General features: G+C 34.8%; 1 protein-coding gene across 2 annotated transcripts in view; it reads right to left on the bottom strand.

The window, feature by feature from the left end:
• SEMA3A (semaphorin 3A) overlaps positions 1-15,689 on the bottom strand; it is a 458,699-nt gene extending 443,010 nt beyond the window's left edge. For both annotated transcript variants that reach the window (XM_088797782.1, XM_074340665.2), the window contains exon 1: positions 15,394-15,689. The gene's annotated coding sequence lies outside the window, so the exon portion shown is untranslated. The remainder of the gene's footprint in view (positions 1-15,393) is intronic.
• Positions 15,690-18,466: the final 2,777 nt, after the last annotated feature.

The raw sequence follows: 18,466 nt of genomic DNA, 5'->3' as shown, positions 1-18,466 counted from the left end.
ATGTATAAAGAAGGAAATTTTATGTATTCCCTTTCTGTCATTATCCGACATTAGAAAATATTTCAGACAATCATTATCCTTGAAGTAATTGGTTGTTTCTACGTGTCCGATTTGAGCAACAGTTATGGGACAGGTTATTTATGTTTTTATAAATTTGCTGGTTTAATTGGAAATAATATGTGATACTCTCGTGATTATCAACCTTATAGATGGTACTTTAAAAAACACTGTTATCTTTCTCTTATCAAATATATCCTAACACACTCATCAAAATAATTTTCCAATTTTGTGTCTTTCTTTGAACACCTGGAAAATTAATTAATATCTACACAAAGAAATGGAGTCAAATGTTCTCTTTCAGAATACATTTTTTTAATAGCCACTCACAGAACAATAAAAACATTTTGCTAAGATTCTTTTTCATTCTGAAAAAAGTGCATTCAGTGGGGCCTGCTTTGGGGGACTATAAGGGGAGAAACCTGGGGTGCTTTAAGGTTAATGGACAGTGATTAAGGTTAATGGCTGAGTGCTTAAGGTTAAGTGCCGTATTTACATAGCTGCCAGTCTCTGAAAAAAAAAAGTCTTCATGTCTATCAATCAGTTCCAGCTAATAGCTAATTAAACAGCAAATGGGGTATAGAGACTGAAAGTAAGGACCCTTCAATCTGCATTTACAGAGAGGAACTGTCAATTCTCAATCAAGAAGTATTTATTGAATACCTACTTTGTCATGGTTGTATTGCACACAAAGGAGTAGAAGCCATGGCTCCCACATTCAAGAAGCTTAGCATCTCGTGGGGGATGGAACAATGAATGAATGAATACCTCAGTAAAAGCAGATATGAAATAAGTGACAGAGGCGATACAAGTCATAGAAGTCAGAGCAGGGAATGATACTACCTAGCTCAAGATTTCATAGAATGGGGAAGAATGTTTAAATTAAGCCTTAAAATCAATGTTTTTTTTTTTTTTTTTTTTTCAAAGAGCTGTACTCTATTCTTTAAAAAAAAAAAAAAAAGCATATAATCTCACACATGTGAACATTTGTCAATGACACCGTGTGGCACATATTGCTCTGCCATAGTTTAACCATTGGAAGCTACGTACATCAGCAATGTATAGATAACAGTAATAAGTAAGTTCAAAACAGGACAATTTATTGCCGTTCTTTCCACACGCAAAATCTCAAGATGAATTTTAAGTAAGGACAACGATAACAAAAATACCTAGAGCAATACTACATTGTAGCACACTAACCATGAATTCCACGCAAACTTTCTTAGACTCGGCAAATCAGAAAAGTCTGGGCTAGTGTAAGGGTCTGAGGTATCCGACAGTTATTCGAGGCAAACTGCATCACTAACCCCCAGATGACAACATGATTAATTATATAAATGAAGTTTACTAAAACAAGATTAATGTTCATCTCTGCAGCCGCCATCGGGAACAATGCTTCATACATTCAGCCGCCTCACTTTCACTCAATTAGCAGCATTCAGCCAGAGCTGCTTGTATTTCTCTTTTCCTTTTTCACTCTCCCTGAATTTCAAAATGATTTCAAAAGGAAGGTATACTAGGGAGGGAGAATGTGGGGGTTAGGGGCTAAGAAGGAATACCTGGAATGGTAGAAAAGGTGAAAACTGGATTCGTAACATGTCATTATTAAAACTTCTCTTAAAGAATATTTTCATTCAGTAAGTCTCTTCCATTGGCTAGTTTCAAAATGTTTATGACATAAGCATAAAACCAGCAAAAATGAATGGGCACCGAAAACTGACACTGGATTGTAATAGATCCTGATCTCCTGACAGTGAGAGTGATGGCCCTGGAGCAACTTTCTGGGTCAGCACTGACCTGAGGCAGAAGATCACAGCTCAGAGGGGGGTGGGAGGGGCGTGATCAGGCTCTCTGCCCTTGACCTGAAACACATCTCTTTGAATTTTTCTCAAGCAAAACTTTAGAGAACTCTTTTGAATCAGAAGAATGCTGCTACTAAAATGCCAATATCCCCAAAACGGTTAAAACTTTTTAAATTAAAAGATACTCATCAAATGTTATTTTTCAACATGCTGTGTTTTAATGTGTTTCAACATGTGTTTAATCCACGTCCCTCCTAGGGCCTAGAAATATTTAGTACACCAATAGAATAAGTGTTTTGATTTAGGAAATACTGCGAAGGAGGGTGACAATGCCCAATAATAGACTGTTTAGGAGCATAGAGTTTTTGAACTGAAAACACTGCTTTTGGCAGAAGTTCAAATTTAGGGGTAATTGGAAGTCAGTTTAGAGACTGAGCATGAGGGTAACTTAATTGTTGAGAAAAGAAGGGAAGAAACATCACCCTTGAGTTGGGAAAGCTGTGAAGAGAATGAGAAAGTGTCCAAGATAAAGTTTATAACACTAAAAATTGCTGAGGGTTGATATTGTTCTTTACATTTCCTAGATCCCTATGCTTCTAATGAGAGAAAAGTCTACCTTATCTCTGGGGTTGACCAATGAAAAGATACCAGGCAAATCTAAACTGTAGTAATCCACTTGTCTCTCACATACTCATTACCTCTATCTTCTCTCGTATGTGTCTCAATTAATGGCTTACACTATAGAGTTGGGATCAAATCTAATTAAAAATAAACAGTATTTCACACATCTTTTAAGGTAACTTTGAAATGCCCTATTGAAAGAAAGAAATAAAAAAATGCTTCAAGTATATTATTCATCCAAATTAAGACAGCCAGCCACAACTGATGTTAAGACTATGTATTAGATGTTAATAATATGTATTAATTAAGAAATGCAATATATAGTATAAAAATGATCTAATAGAACTTCATATATCTCTGACAAAATTTCCAAAGTTGTATCGCTCTGATTTCAAAAAAAATATGAAATAATTACAACATATATTTTTATTTCTTTAAGTAATATAATTCTTAATATGGTTTTATCTGTTTTTTTCTCATATACATAATTCAAGATAATTTAAGTTCACTACTTTCAGTTAATTACATTGCAATATCTCCATTTTATTACAGTATCTAGAGTTCGACAGAACAAAAATTATCCTTAATAGAAAAAAAGGCAAATTATTACCTATTTAAAGTGCAAAAAATGAATTTTAATTCCTTAATTCATGATAAGCACTTAACAAAAGCCAGCAAAATCAACTGAAAGAATCAATGTCCTCATTTTTAAATAATCAAGTAACTTGAGGATATTTAATTACTCAAGAGTTTATTAATTCAGTCAAGATTGACTGTAATTTAAAATGTATCATAAGATTTTTTTAAAAAAATTAACACACATCTTTATGAAAGTAACATATCTTCTACTTAGAATTTATTTTTAAATTATGTCTTTTGTATAACTCTTGATTAATGTAAGTTATCATTAATGAAATAATATAGGTACATCTTTTTTAAGTTAGACAAAAAAGAAACTATATACATCCTTTATTTCAAACTTCATTCTACAGGTGAGAATTTTGAGGTAGTATTATTAAATAACCTGTTCATTGTCACACTGCTAATGCTGGGCTTTACATCAAGTAGAATCTCTGAACTTTTGGTAAATCTACTCTTTATGAGACAATATACATATATAAACACACACATTTTACAATTATTGCATAGCTAATATCTATTCCTAAACAGTAAACTAGGAGGCTCAATCTGAATTGCATGTAGTTCCTTCGTGTTCATTTATTTAAATACCATTATTACAAACTCTTAGTGGTGCTTTTAAAATCTAACAATTAGCATTGGCAACCACAAAGGTAAATGCATTCTAAATGCTCTGAATCTACCCACCCCATAGTTCTTTCTGAAAAAATAGCAGTACTCAGCCCTTAAGCACTAATGGTCATACGTAGTTGTAGGCACATACATGGTATCATCTGGCCATTACACTGCTTCTCTCTAGAAAAGCTGGAGTTCCTAGAAACTTGATTATCTCATATGTGGCCACATATAACACCATTGCTGTGGCTGCAACTGATGTACCATTACCATTGATGGGTCCTCTCAACTTCTTGTCATTCAAAGGTGGTCCTCCAGAAATAGTATCCTGAGCTTTGGAAGCAACTTTATGCTTGTCTTATGTGAAATCTTATTTAATTTAAGCACTTACATAGGTGACTCTGAATTTTAGTCTTTTAAAATGTGGCCTTAACCTTTCTTAGTCTAATCTCCTCTAAAGGAAATAAAATTCCATTGGAAATGTTAATTAACAAGTTTAGATGTCTTTCAGCCCTTCAAAGTGTTGGTATGTATGTGTGAATAGTTCTTAAAGTTTGCAGAGATGGCAGAAATGCTTAACATGCTTCGAAAGCGAAAGCAAAAAGACAAATGATGGTGCATGTGGGGGCAGAGCCCCAGAAAGTAGTTTCTAGGCTCTCGGCCTCACATAGAAAGGTGTTGGCTCAGGTAGTAAATGGCCAACTGTGATTGCATGGCCATCAGCTGTGGCTAGTTGGCCGTCAGCTGTAACCAGTGAGCCATTAGCCAGTAATATAACTGCTGTGGCTATGCTAGCAGAAAGAGGGAGAAGAGAGAAGAAGGGGGCTAGCAAGGAGATGGCGGCTGGGCTGGCAAGCGTGGATGGCGGTTTGCGGACAGTGTGGATCCAGCCTCCAGTGAGAGTATAGTGCCGCCAGAGAGAATATAGTGGTATGACTCCCCTACCTATGGCTCCGTGGGCGTTCCTTTTTGGCCTCACCATATCCTGCGTTCTTGTATGGGGAGCGGGACCAGAGACTCCGCAGGCCTCCCTGCACGACAAATGGCGCAGCGAGCAGGGTCTCCCGCACGGCAGTGCACTTTTGTGCGATAACTATAACTGCAAACTAAAATGCAGTCTGCTTTTATACACAGAATGGAAATACGCCATGTTATGCCTTAAAATTAATCTTCCCATACTTCATGTTAACCATCTGTGGATAAAAGACTAACAATATTATTTCTCTTTCTTCGTGGCAATTTGATCTTTGATGAACTGTCTAGCTCTATTCCCTTGGAAACCCGATAAAAATTAGAAGGTCAACTATATTAACTAGGAAAAGTTACCTATGTTTAAAATGATGCTTGACTGCTACACTGAATTGGGACTGGGAGAATTGTAAATACCTGATAGGAAGCCCAATGTTGGCTTTCCTATCAACCTACGAGTAGTATCGTTTTCATTGGGTAGATCCTTCACAGGAACTCTAGAAACTGTGTCTCTGTTTTTACAAAAGATATCTGTTCCTTTAGGGAAGGATGCTTTGAGCTGGGGTGCTTCCCCCATTGCCTCATTTTGACCTTGTCTGCTTGCATCTGAGCCACTTGGCTGCTGTAAGGACTGCCTCAGTGGGATACAGTGCCCCTGACTGCCTGATGGCAGTCCATTCTTCCCTGTTGCTCTAGCTCCTTATGAGTAGGCTGGCATCACCTGTGGCCAATAATAGTCTTCTTAGTCTAATTGTTCAAAAGAATCCAGGTGGGCAATATACCCAAGTCATGTTAATGTAAAAAATATCTGGGTTTGGTCAAAAAAAAAAAAGAAAAAAGGCAGCAAAGTTCACTATTTCCAAACTCGACAAATAAAAAATGTTAATAATATTATCAAGATAAATTGTATTCTACCTACAAGACCTCTGTGTAATGCTATTGGTAGCCATAGTCATTATTTAAATTTATACATAAAATAATATAAAACACAGAGTTCCTATAGCAGCAGAAAATACCCAAGTATTACTACAAATATTCAAATCTCTAAAATAGCCAAGATAGTCTAGGAAACAAATGTTTTAAATTCATTGATCTTTTTCTTATTGGTGCAAAGAAAAGTGTAGTGAAATTTATTTTTTTAAATAACATAGACAATATTTCTTTAAATAAAATGAAAATCCTTTTTGTAATTTAATAAAAACTATTATTGCGGAATATATAATAGAAATCATGCTAATACAGGATTTAGTCACACATATGCATATTCACTTTCACACACAAACTACACACATCCACAAAGCAAGTTATTTATCACATTGTTATGACACAGATTAAACAACATACCTAAATATAATGTAAAGAAAATGTTTGTTATAAAATATATATCATTTTCTACATGTCACATGATAAAACCATCTACAGTATTTGCATTCTCACTGAAGTGTCAAAGTAAAATGTCTTCCCAAAAGAAATAGTATTACTTGATATCACACTCATTTCTTATTTTTTTCTTGAATAAAAATATCATGGCAATATTAATACTCTTGTTAGCTATGACTCTTACCATAAATACAGTGTACAGGCATACATACTTTTATTATGCTTTGTTTTATAGCACTCCACAGATACTATGTTGTTGTTTTTTATATTGAATGTTTGTGGCAACCCTGCATTGAACAAATCTATCCATGCCATTTTTCATACATCAGAGTGAAAAATGTGATAATTCACTTCATGTTTCTGTGTCACGTTTTGATAATACTTGCAATATTTCCAACTTTTTCATTATTATTATATTTGTTATGGGGATCCGTGACCAGTGATCTTTGATGTTACTATTGTAATTGTGTTGGGGTGCCACAAATTGTGCCCATACATAATAGCAAATCAAATCAGTAAATGCTGTGTGTTCTGACTATTCTACTGACCAGCTGTTCCCCCTTCTCTTTCCCTCTCCACAGATCTTCCTATTCCCTGAGACACAACAATATTGAAATTATGCCAATTAATAACCCTACGATGGCCTCTAAGCCTTCAAGTGAAAGAAAGAGACCAATGTCTCTCACTTCAAGTCAAAACTTAGAAATGATTAAGGTTAGTGACGAAGGCACGTAGAAAGCCAAGATAGGCTGAAAGCTAAGTCTCTCACACCAAAGAATTAGCCAAGTTGTGAATACAAAGGAAAAGGAAATTAGAAGTGCTACTCCAGTAAATACACTAATGATAAGAAAGAGAAGCAGCCTCAGGGCTGATATGGAGAAAGTACTAGTGGTCTAGATAAAGAATCAAACCAGCGACACATTCCCTGAAGCCAAAGCCTAACCCAGAGCAAGGCCCTAACTCTTTTGAACACTATGAGGCTGAGGGGTGAGGAGGCTGCAGAAGAAAGATTTGCAGCTAGCAGAGCTTGTTTCATGAATTGTAAGGAAAGAAGCCATCTGCATAATATAAAACTGTAAGGTGAAGCAGCAAGTGGTGATGCAGAAGCTGCCGCAGGTTATTCAGAAGGTCTAGCTGAGATCATTAATGAAAGAGCAGTCACTAAACAACAGATTTTCAATGTAGATGAAACAGTGTTGGATTGGAAGAAGATGCCATCTAGGACTGTCACAGCTAAACAGAAGTCAACAGCTGGCTTCAAAGCTTCAAAGGACAGGCTGATTCTCTTATTCAGCACTACCGTGTTTCCCCCAAAATAAGACCTAGCTGGACAATCAGCTCTAATGCGTCTTTTGGAGCAAAAATTAATATACTTAATTTTCGGGAAACAGGGTAGTGCAGCCGGTAAGTTCAAGTTGAAGCCAATGCTCACTCACCATTCTGAAAAATCTTATGGCCTTTCAGAATTATGTTAAGTCTCCCCTGCCTATGCTCTATAAACAAAACAACAAAGCCTGGATTACAGCATGTCTGTTTACTACATGGTTTACTGAATATTCTAAGCGTACTGTTGAGATCTACTGCTCATTTTTGTTTTCTTTCTTTCAAAAATATTTCTGCTCATTGATAATTCCTCTGGTCACCCAAGAGCTCTGATAGAGATGTACGAGATTAATGTTGTTTTCATGCTCACTAACACAACATCCATGCTGTGGCCCATGGACCAAGGAGTAATTTCAACTTTCAAGTCTTATTATTCAAGAAATGCATTTTGTTAGGCTACAGCTGCCATAAATAGTGATTCCTCTGCTGGATCGTGTCAAAGTAAATTGAAAACCTTCTGGAAAGGATTCACTGTTCTAGATGCCATTAAGAATATTAGGAATTCATGGGAAGAGGTCAAAACTTCAACATTAACAATTTACAAGTTGATTACAATCCTCATGGATGACTTTGAGAAGTTCAAGACTTCAGTGGGGAAAGTTACTGCAGATGTAGTGGAAATAGCAAGAGATCTAGACTTGGAATTAGAGCCTGAAGTTGTGACTCGACGGCTGTAATCTGACGGAAAAACTTGAATGAATGAGGAGTTGCTTCTTACGGATGAGCAAAGAAAGTGATTTCCTGAGGTAGAATCTACTGCTGGTGGATATGCTGTGAAGATTGTTGAAATGACAACAAAGGATTTAGAATATTACATAAACTTAGTTGATAAAACAATGGAAGATTTTGAGAGAATTGACTTCAATTTTGAAGGAAGGTTTACTGTGGGTAAAATGCTATCACACAGCATTATATGCTAGAGAAAAAATTGTTCCTGAAAGAAAGAGTAAATTAATGCAGCCAACTTCACCGTTATCTTATTTTAAGAAGTTGCCATCACCACCTCCCCTCACCCTGATCAGTCAGCAGCCATCAACATCGAGGCCAGACCCTTCACTAGCAAAAAGACTACAACTCATTGAAGATTCAGAAGATGGTTAGCATTTTTAAGCAATAAAATATTTTTTATTAAGTTATGTACACTGTTTTTTGTTTGCTTGTTTTTTTAGACATAATGAGATTGAACAATTACTAGACTGCAGTATAGTGCAAACATAACTTTTATATGCCAGGAGACCAAAATTCTGTGTGACTCAGTTGCGATTTTCACCTTATTGTCATGATCTGGAACCAATGCCACAATATCTCCACTGTATACCTGTATGTGCTCATGCTAAGGTTCATGATGTATTGAAATAGTTTGAGTCTCTAAATTCCATTCAAGGGACTGGAGCTATAATACAAACAGTTTCTGACCCAATCTACACTGCATATGGGCATTTTGGTAAGTTTGTACACCTTCACTTCTTTCAACATTATATTAGTCACTTGAAAATATTTTATTGATTTAATGTTATTCATAAAATTGAGAAAATAAAACACATTGCTCATCTGTAAAATTGAAATTACACATTCATTTCCCCTATCAATATAAAGATTAAATAAGATAATGTAAACCACAGGACATATAGTAGTTATTGAATTAATGTTCCTTCTCTATATTCACCCACATATACTTACTTGCTTTTATATCTTAAAAGAAATGGAAATGTTTGCACATAAACTAATCTTACTTAAATTTTTATTTTGTAAAAATGAAACATTTGATCACGATATTGAATGTGATAAAATATACTCTAACATTATTTGAGAAGTAGAAAAAAATCAAAGTGTTGCTATACTATCTTATGGGGTAACTGAGAGCAAAGATGAAAATATATGTCAACGTTTTATGTGAATCTGAAGACATTCTTGTTAGTACTAACAATATTCCTTTTCATCACTATTTTTGAAACCAGTGTTGACTGTTATTGGGTGGGTAAAGCAAACTTAATTCAAGAGTTCAGTATTGTAGACTTATTTTCAAATGGTAAAGTGTTTTGGCTTCCATTGTTAACTTGGTTTCATTTCTTAAATTGTTCAAAACAAAATAGGGAGGAGACCCATAAAGAAATGGCAATAATTAAATATGAATACTTCATTAAGTTTATAAAATGGGAAATGGTTTGAGAAGTTCTTTTTCCCCCCAAGAAATAATTATTTACTTAAATTCATACTTTGTTAAACAGAACTTAGTCTCGGATCAAAGTTTTATGATTAAATAGTGAACTACAATTTAGTCTAAAGGAGAAAGTATGCTTTAGATAACAAATTATATTAAAAATGCAGTGCTACACCATATACAAAATTCTTTAAAATTCTGGCAAGAGTCTTGTGCGAAACATCATATACTCAGTTTATGCTTATCTATTTTCACGTTCTTTTCTAGCTTATGAAAATCTCTCAAAGTTCTTCTTGGTAACTTTACAAAGAGCTTTCCAAGGTTCTTTTAGATGTAAAGAATCACAAACTGTTGCATAGAGGATATCTTCCACGTTTTGAAAGGAAACCAGTAGTTATGAGAAAAGGACCTGAACCCCAGCATTCATGTTTAGTGCTACATTCATGGAGAATATTAGATTTGTAATTCAATCAAGTATAATTATAAATGCTAAAAAGTATACCAATAATTAGAGCATATGATTTATCTAGAGAAAATAAATTCTAGAGTGACTGAAAATACTATTAATCAGCAAAATTATTGTCTAGCATTGACATTATAGCATTTCAGCACATCTGGCCAAAAACAAGGTCAAAACTCAAACTTTTAAGGAAAGTACAAACAGAACAATAATCATCTCTTTCAGCTTTCCATCCAAATTGGAATGTGTAATATTAAGGAGTAAGACAAAAAGATGTTGACTGTTAATTAAATACTGCTTTGAATTCCTGAGTTAGATATACCTGCATTTTTTACTTTGAACATACGTCAATGTGAAAGTGTACTCTGTAACAAAATTAAAAGTTCATATCCTGCTCAAAATAGGTTATTGTTTTCAATGGGCCTAAAATGAAAATAATATTTGATATCAAGCAGAGTAGGAACGAAGAACTTTTGCATACTGGTTACAAAAAATAGATCCAAGGTGGCCAGGGGTCTGACTCCTATAGGGAGATTGGGACCAAGAGCCCTCCTTGCGAAGGAACACGAGTTGAGTTGTGACTGACTGCTGGCTTGGGCTTCAGAATGTATGAAACTGTAGAAATGAGCAGAGACAGCCAATCACCATATATGGGTGGAATGGTCCACCAGCACAATGTCTAAGCCTAAATGTTTCCAGTATTTTCCTGGAACATGAGACAGAAGTAACCAGTAAAGGAATTAATTGTAGCACAGGGTCCTGATGGAAGGCTTGGAATGGGTCAGATAAGGGCAGGGGTCAGGGAAGGGGAAATGGAGACTCACTTAAGATGAGCCTACAGATGAAAATGAAGTCCTTTCTGGATAATTCAAGAAGGATTTATGAAGATAACATTAACTTCAAGAAGCTAGCCTGTTGATCTCTTTGAGTAATGATAGTGAGAGAGGAAGTTTCTTACCACTGGTTTTTAAGTAATCATCAATCCTCAAGGTATTTAGAGCTTTCAGATCCTGTCACCATAGATTAATTCTTGCAGGATCTTGAGATTAGTTTGAAAAAATTACTTGTTTTCTTCTCCTTCTTCTTTTGTATAAGAACAATCTATGGTTTTATAAATGCCAACTACACTTAAATATATTTATCAGATCTCTTTCATCAAAACCAAAGAATTAAGGTAACATTTATAACTACCCCAAAAAATGGGTGGGAGTTGCTAAAATTCTGAAGTCATTTCTTCACGTATATAAATCTGCTTGTGTTTATAAAAGTAACCAGTGTCTTGGCTTAAAAATTATGACAATATGGACTTAAAAATAACCCTCTCTTTAAACTGAATATTCTATCTTTATCTGGGAAAGGATACATGAGCCCATAATGACAAAAGTTATATTATGAAATGAAAGGTGTTTTTTTTTAATCATAAATATTTTGTTTTTGATCTCTCTACAAAGAATGTTCTTAATCATATTGATAAGTATCTGTCTTGGAAAGAAAGCGTTTGAGCAGATAGACATAACACAGATGCAGGACTTAGGATAATCTGTATATGAAATGAAATCTTTCAAATAGGTATTTTCCAGGCTATGTGTGCATGACAAAAAATATCGACAGATAAAGGGAAAATTCAATTAGTATTCTATTTTACTTTAAAATACATATCCAGATGGTCCTATTAAATAAATGAGGCCTGAAAATCTTTGAGGGTGAATAACTGACAACTCATTTTTTTTCCAGTGCCTGAGAGGTGGCAATGTGTTGAGGTAACTCTCATTGAGAGGACACTGTGATTAGCATCACCCCTATAAATGTCATCAGTGGCTTGGCTGGAAATACCCCCAGGAGACATACTCTTCTCAGAAACTTCATGTTAACAGAAATGGAAATTTAGCAACTGAGTCAGTGTGGAAGGACCAGTTCGTCTCGAAATGTCTGGAATGTAACTGCGACTCCTTTATCTATAGTAAAACCTCTGAAAAGTAGTAGGCTCTATCAATGCTGGATGTTGATGTAACTTGAAGTGAGGTCATACTCATCAGCATTTAACTATCTATGCTTTGTTGGATTGGGTGTTCTACCCATTTCCATTTATGAATCCCTTTCAGAATTCAAGTAGTCCGAAGACAACTTTGTATTGATAATGAAGTCCCCTGTTAGGGAAGCAGTGTATTCTAGTGGTTGGCGGAGACATCTGTTCTCAGGCACAATTAATTTAAACCCAAGTTCCACTACTTACTCACTGTACAATACTGGCAAGTACTTCAACCACTCTGTTTTTACATTTAGAAATAGAAATCGAAACAGTAACTACTTGATTGGACTATCAGGGCTAAATAAATCATGGATATGAAATGCTGGTTCCTTGTGGGTACCCAACTAATTCTATTCATTAGCACCTTATCTGGAAGTCGCTGGCTTCCACTATAGAGCAAAAATGAAATCCTGAGTAGAAGAGTACCTGGGAGATACAGCTGTGGGCAGTGATAAGGTGTGAGGACATCTAGGAAGCAGTGTGCCCATTACAGAGTTAACTATGTTAGCTCCTCCTTGAGTGGCCTTGAAATTGGACTGTATTTTTTCCTATGCTTTCTATCTTGATATGTAATATGGTCCCTTTATTATAAATAAATGTGGATTTATTAAACCTATTAGTATCGAGTTAGGGTTAAAAATGAGTTATTTAAAAGAGAATAACTCAGAGTAAGTTGATATATCCTGTGATTTTTAAATTTTTTCTGCAAGTTAATGGAAACATTCATGCATAATAAATATACTATATATATACTTACATTGTTTGCATTACTTTATTACTTGTATTGCAATCATATTGGAAAATATATACAGATAAAGCCACAGAGACACAAAACACTTATATAGATAAAAACATGAAGAAACTTATTTAATAACCATGTGATTTGTGAATGGCCTAAATTTTATCATGATATTTATTAGCAAAACATAATTCCAGTCACAAAGGTTTCCTTTCTTTTTCTTTTTTTTTTTTTAATGGACTTAACCTAATGTTTTCCAGCCTAAGTATTAATTGGTATGGTTTTATTAAAACCACCATTATAACTTTAAGTGACTAAATTGCTTGAGGTTGTCACCTAGGTTTATGCTGTCTTCATCTCAATGTAGTTATTTTCTTCAATGAATTTCACCATTAGCAGAAAATAATTACCTGCATGAGTTACCTATGTATACTTTATAGCTAGCATTTAAGCACAATAAATCTTATGTAAAACATCAAACCTTTCCTCTGTCACTCCATATTCACCCCCATTGTGTCTCTTAAAGTTTATTAAATTAGCTGAAACTTAACACAAAGGCTATGTAGTCAAACTATTTGGATAAAGAGTAAAATTCCCATTCATCATCCTATGCCCTCTATAATTGTCCTTTTTTTCACTTATTATTTTCTTTTACTGAACCCAATATATGAACCAACGTGTTAGTATCAAATAAAACCAACCACGATATGTTTTAAAATCGCAATATAGCATAAGTTGATTTTTATTGTACTTTGAACGGCAAATGAAATAAATCAAGAAGAAGCAAATCTAAATGCAGTGCTGAAGTGAGGTCCGGCCTTTCAAACTGGCTTCCTATTAATCACAGGGCTGACCTTTTCATTAAGGGGCACTTGTTGGAGTCACTGAGAGGGTTACAGCATTCATATGTGTGAACTGTACTCCATAGCATTCATGTACCGGGGAAGGCACAGTGAAATTAGATTCTCTCCCTGTAGGGGGTAGACATTGACCGCTATTCAATCCAACAATTGTCGGTTAAGTATTTCATGAAGAATGACTTTTAAACTGCTTTTACTCCACCATCAGTAATGTCAGATGTAATTCTTAAAGAGATATATTTAACTAGCAGTAATTAATTAAACCTCTCATAGCAGCAACTTTATCCAAGCTAAATCATTTCTGAATATACACAAAGGAGTCATCAGGATTCTACTGTCATGGCTTTTAAACCGTAAGTATCAATAATGTCCATCTGTAATAGTTAGAAAACAAAAACATTGGCCAGTGGGGAATTAAACAATGCAACAGTGTTTTATCTAATTTCACCTGTTTATGTACTCTGTATAGGTGCATTGTTTTTTGAGATGACAATGCTTTCCAGAGTAATTTTTCCAAAAACAAAAAACAAAAAACTAAACAAACCCTAAATATGAAAAAAAACACACCTCAAATGACTACAGCATGATGATATGACATGCTGACAGTTTTTATTGCATCCTTTTAAAAATATGATCATCTTTGTGCAATATTTGGTGGGCTGAATTTAGGAATCATCACTGAGTCTTTGTCAGGGCATACATCCCATGTGTTTATTTCTTACATAAAACATCATACATTTGAGCAGCAAATACATTCTTTCACATTGGCTGACATTCCACCTGAAAAAGTCCACCACCAAGTTAGCTTGTTAACACAGTTCAGGATATATGGTATAGTAGTAAAAAGATTCCCCATAGCCAAGTAAAAAATAAGAGTAGGGGGCTCAAGGAACAGGGCTGTACTTAGATCAAATCTGAACTTCAAGTTCAAACATAGTTTAATGGTGAAGCTAAAGTTGTAAATGCAAAGTAAACGCAATGTGAAGGCTGCTTTAAACCAAGCATGAAAGACCAAAAAGTCAAAGTTGAGATTTCCTACATCTGGTTTTAATATCTTTTTCTATGCTATTAGATAAATGACATTTTGTTTTGTTTTGTTTATTTTAAAAATTCATTATCATTGGCATTGCTGCTACAACCTAATAATGGCTTTAGAGTTTTTAGGATCTTCTTTAGTAATGGATTGATCTGTAGAATGGATTTGTTAAGAAAAAAATTACAAGCAAATTCCTCACATTAATGTATGAATAGTGATACAACAATACAGTTATGTGTAAAAGTTGAAATCCACTTTCAGGAAGAGTATGTGCTTCTTAAAGACTATTTTCTATTCTCAGAAGTGTGACAAAACACTTGCCACCATTGTTTTTGACAGTAATAAAGGACACTCACCCAGAAATAGCAGATCATATGCCAGGCTACAGGAATGAATTAGCAATATTATTGGCCCCACATTTTAGTTCCGAGACTTTCTGCATGGGGAAGTCACTCACAGAGTATTGCAGCTTCAGTGACAGTACCAAGGCACCATGCAAAACGAAACAAGAGGAAATCCACAGGGTTGTGAACACAGGCGTTTTGCTAGTTCACTTTTGCACAGTCTTGAGAGGATTCCCTGAGAGTAAACATTCTTAATTAATTGCCAAGTAAAAGAAGGAAAGATAAATACTCCACTCACCGCATTTGCTGTCCTTTGTCCATGCGTTGAAGGAAAAGGGTTGCTGTGCTGTTCTTACCTAGCTCCAGGTTGCCCTCCGGATTAGGCATAAATGTGAGCGGCAAGAAGCGTGTTGACTCTGTAACTGGACGAGGAGCAGAGCATTGCACTGCTGCTGGCGAGCCGGTCAGGACAAAGTGCTAAACTTCAGCATGAGAGCACAGCATCTATTACCCCCGAGGCTCTACCATTTCACCTACACCTGGGCGGATCTATCAAGCTTCATCTCTATTAGAACTATTTGACTCTGTGGTTTAAGAGGGAGGAGGAAAAAAAAAAAAAAAAAAAGAGGCTTGCCGTTGTCACACTTGTTTCCTATTAAAGAGCCTTACGGTGGATTGAGTAATTGTGTACGAAGGTAGTCTGGCTGGCAGATGTGTGCAGCCCCAGCGGAGCACTAGATTCAAGGCAGATGGGTTGTACCAGGGCGCAAACAACATTGAGAGAGAGAGAGGCGTGATTAAAACAGCAGGCCTCTGTTTTATAGTGCTGGAAGTGGGATAGCATTAAAGCTCCTGGGAACCAGAGTTCCCCAAATGGTATTGCTTGATAGCAAGGAAAACAATAAATTCAATAAAAAAGAAAGATGTTCAAGCTACAAAAGTTATAGAGGCATTTATAATATTCACTTTAACTATTAATGAAGGAGTAAATGAAGCACCCTGCCCCCAATACCCTAACTGAATTTAATTAAAACTACTCAATCATGGGTCATAGTGGGTTATTGATAGTGTTCACGAAATGGATTTGAAATAGATCCCTCTTTCTGCTATATAAGCCAAGGTTATCTTTTTAATCTGAATTAAATTGCTTTAAGGAGATTTATGCTGTCAAGCAGACTGACATTCTGCAATTGGACATTTTTTAAAAAGGTGGTTGAAGCCAATTGTTAGGGAAAAAAATGTCCTCTGGTAGATATTTCTGCATACCACATATTATCTCAGGCACCTTAACTCATAGAAATTTTAGGGCTTTCTGTGTCACACTCTTGGATAATCAGAAATGTGCAAGTAATCAGAATGATTATAATTAACTTTCACAAAGCAGCACTCTTTGAGCTATTCTCCATGTTGTTGAGAACTACTTTCCGATGTTAAATAGTGCGCAGCTACTATGATTAACAATTATGATGATGATTGAACGGTTGCTACATCATGCCAGAAACTATGCGAAGAACTCTACATGCATCATCTCTTTTGAGTCTTACAAAGACACTTTGGGGTCTATACTACTGTTATTATAACTTTTTTCTTTTTTAGAAATGGGGGGAAGAGTTGGCAAAGTTACCCTACCCAAGATCACACACTTGTTATGACTTGGCAGCATGATTCCATTGGATCTGACTCTAGAATCCTCACTTTTCACCATAGTCTCTATGCAGAATAATTTGTATCCTGCACAAAATAATATGATGATCATTGAATTCTTTTACAGAAAAATTGGAAAAATAACGAAAACAAAAAACCCTCCTTTTGTTTCTCTGGGTAGTTATAACTTAGATTTAAATTCTCTAGCTTTGTGTATCCAAACAGGTAATAGAAATATCATCCAGCCCACCAATAAAAGTTCCAGTAAGGGCGCTAAGGATCAATGAGGGTAAGCCTTACTTAAGAACATGTATTTAAAAAAATAACTTATTGGCATATTTTCTTATAGTTAAAACTCATTTGAGAAAATGTTTCTTAATATTCCTAATTGGTCTGCAGCAAATTAGTAGAAGGAAGAATGAGACTGAAATTTAAGAATTTCAATCAATCAATGAATAAACTATTAATTTTCAACCCATTTCCATGTTTCTCTAAATTAGCTAAAATGTATTGTTTGAGTGTTACTTTCGTATTCTCCCTTTTATATTTTACCATTTCTTTATAATAAATGCTTTACTTCTAATAGAAGCTAATTTCCTCAGTGACAAAATCATGTCACTTAGTATATGGGGGGAAAAAAAAACACCTAAACCTTCTCACTTCATTTCTGGAAACAAAGGAGATAGGGGAAATTCATTTGAAAATAAAGTTATGCTTCCATGAAAATTTTATTTACGTAATAAGATGTATATTTAATTAAAATTTTGCAAAAGATAAACAAAACTCTGTTTGGGAATAATAGCATAATTGTATGTTATATGACAGATTATTGACATCCACGTTTACTCACAGTTCTCAACACTTTGAATATTTATAATAATCAGGCTAAACAGTTAGCAAATGTGTCCTCCTCATCATTCCATTCAAAACCAAAGAATAAGAATGACTCTGTTTCAAAATTCAAGAATAAATACAAAGAAAATATTAAAAAGTGATGACGAAAAAGTATAAGATGAGGTAAAAATGGGGATAGAGTACCAAGAAAAAGATAGAGAGAAACAAAGAGTAACAATAATACTGGAAAAAAAATAGGTTGTGATTTAAATATAACCCAAGGTGTCAATGCAACTGGAAGAGTACTAAATGGTTCACAATTATGGTTTGTATAGAGCTGCTACATGAGGACAGGGCATTTTGAACAATGCATGATTATTTTAGAGTGTGTATTTGTGTGTGAGTGCATATATTCATGTATGAGGGTTTATATATGTCCAAGACATTATAGGCATAGATTGATATTCAAGTATTAGAACATATACTAATGGAAGAATACCGAATTGCCTTTAGAAATATTTTATAGGAGAGCAATTAATGTTATTTTTCTTTAATTAGATTTAAGAAAATTACATTAAAGCTTACCTGTGACTATCTGAAATCTGTTTTATGTACTTCAGCTAAAATTTATTGTTTTCAGGTTTCAAAAATTTTCATTGGAAAAACAAACAAAACTACATTTCCATGGTGTCACATAAAATTCCATGACTACTTTTATTGTGATTTTTTTTTCCCTATCTTGGCTGAAAATGGGACATATTGGAAACATCCCAAGAAAAGTCCTGGGGAGTTTTCCGTCTAACTTATATACCAAAGTTTGGAGAAAATTTGGAGAAGCATACAGATTTTATTTTGATTTATTTCTATGTTTATTCACATCCTGTCATATAAAC

This window comes from Rhinolophus sinicus, chromosome 4 (genome assembly GCF_057876585.1).
Source record: "Rhinolophus sinicus isolate RSI-liver-muscle chromosome 4, RSI-T2T, whole genome shotgun sequence".
Lineage (NCBI taxonomy): Eukaryota > Metazoa > Chordata > Mammalia > Chiroptera > Rhinolophidae > Rhinolophus > Rhinolophus sinicus.
Note: the sequence above shows the minus strand (reverse complement) of the source record. Positions and strands in the feature narration are given on the sequence as shown.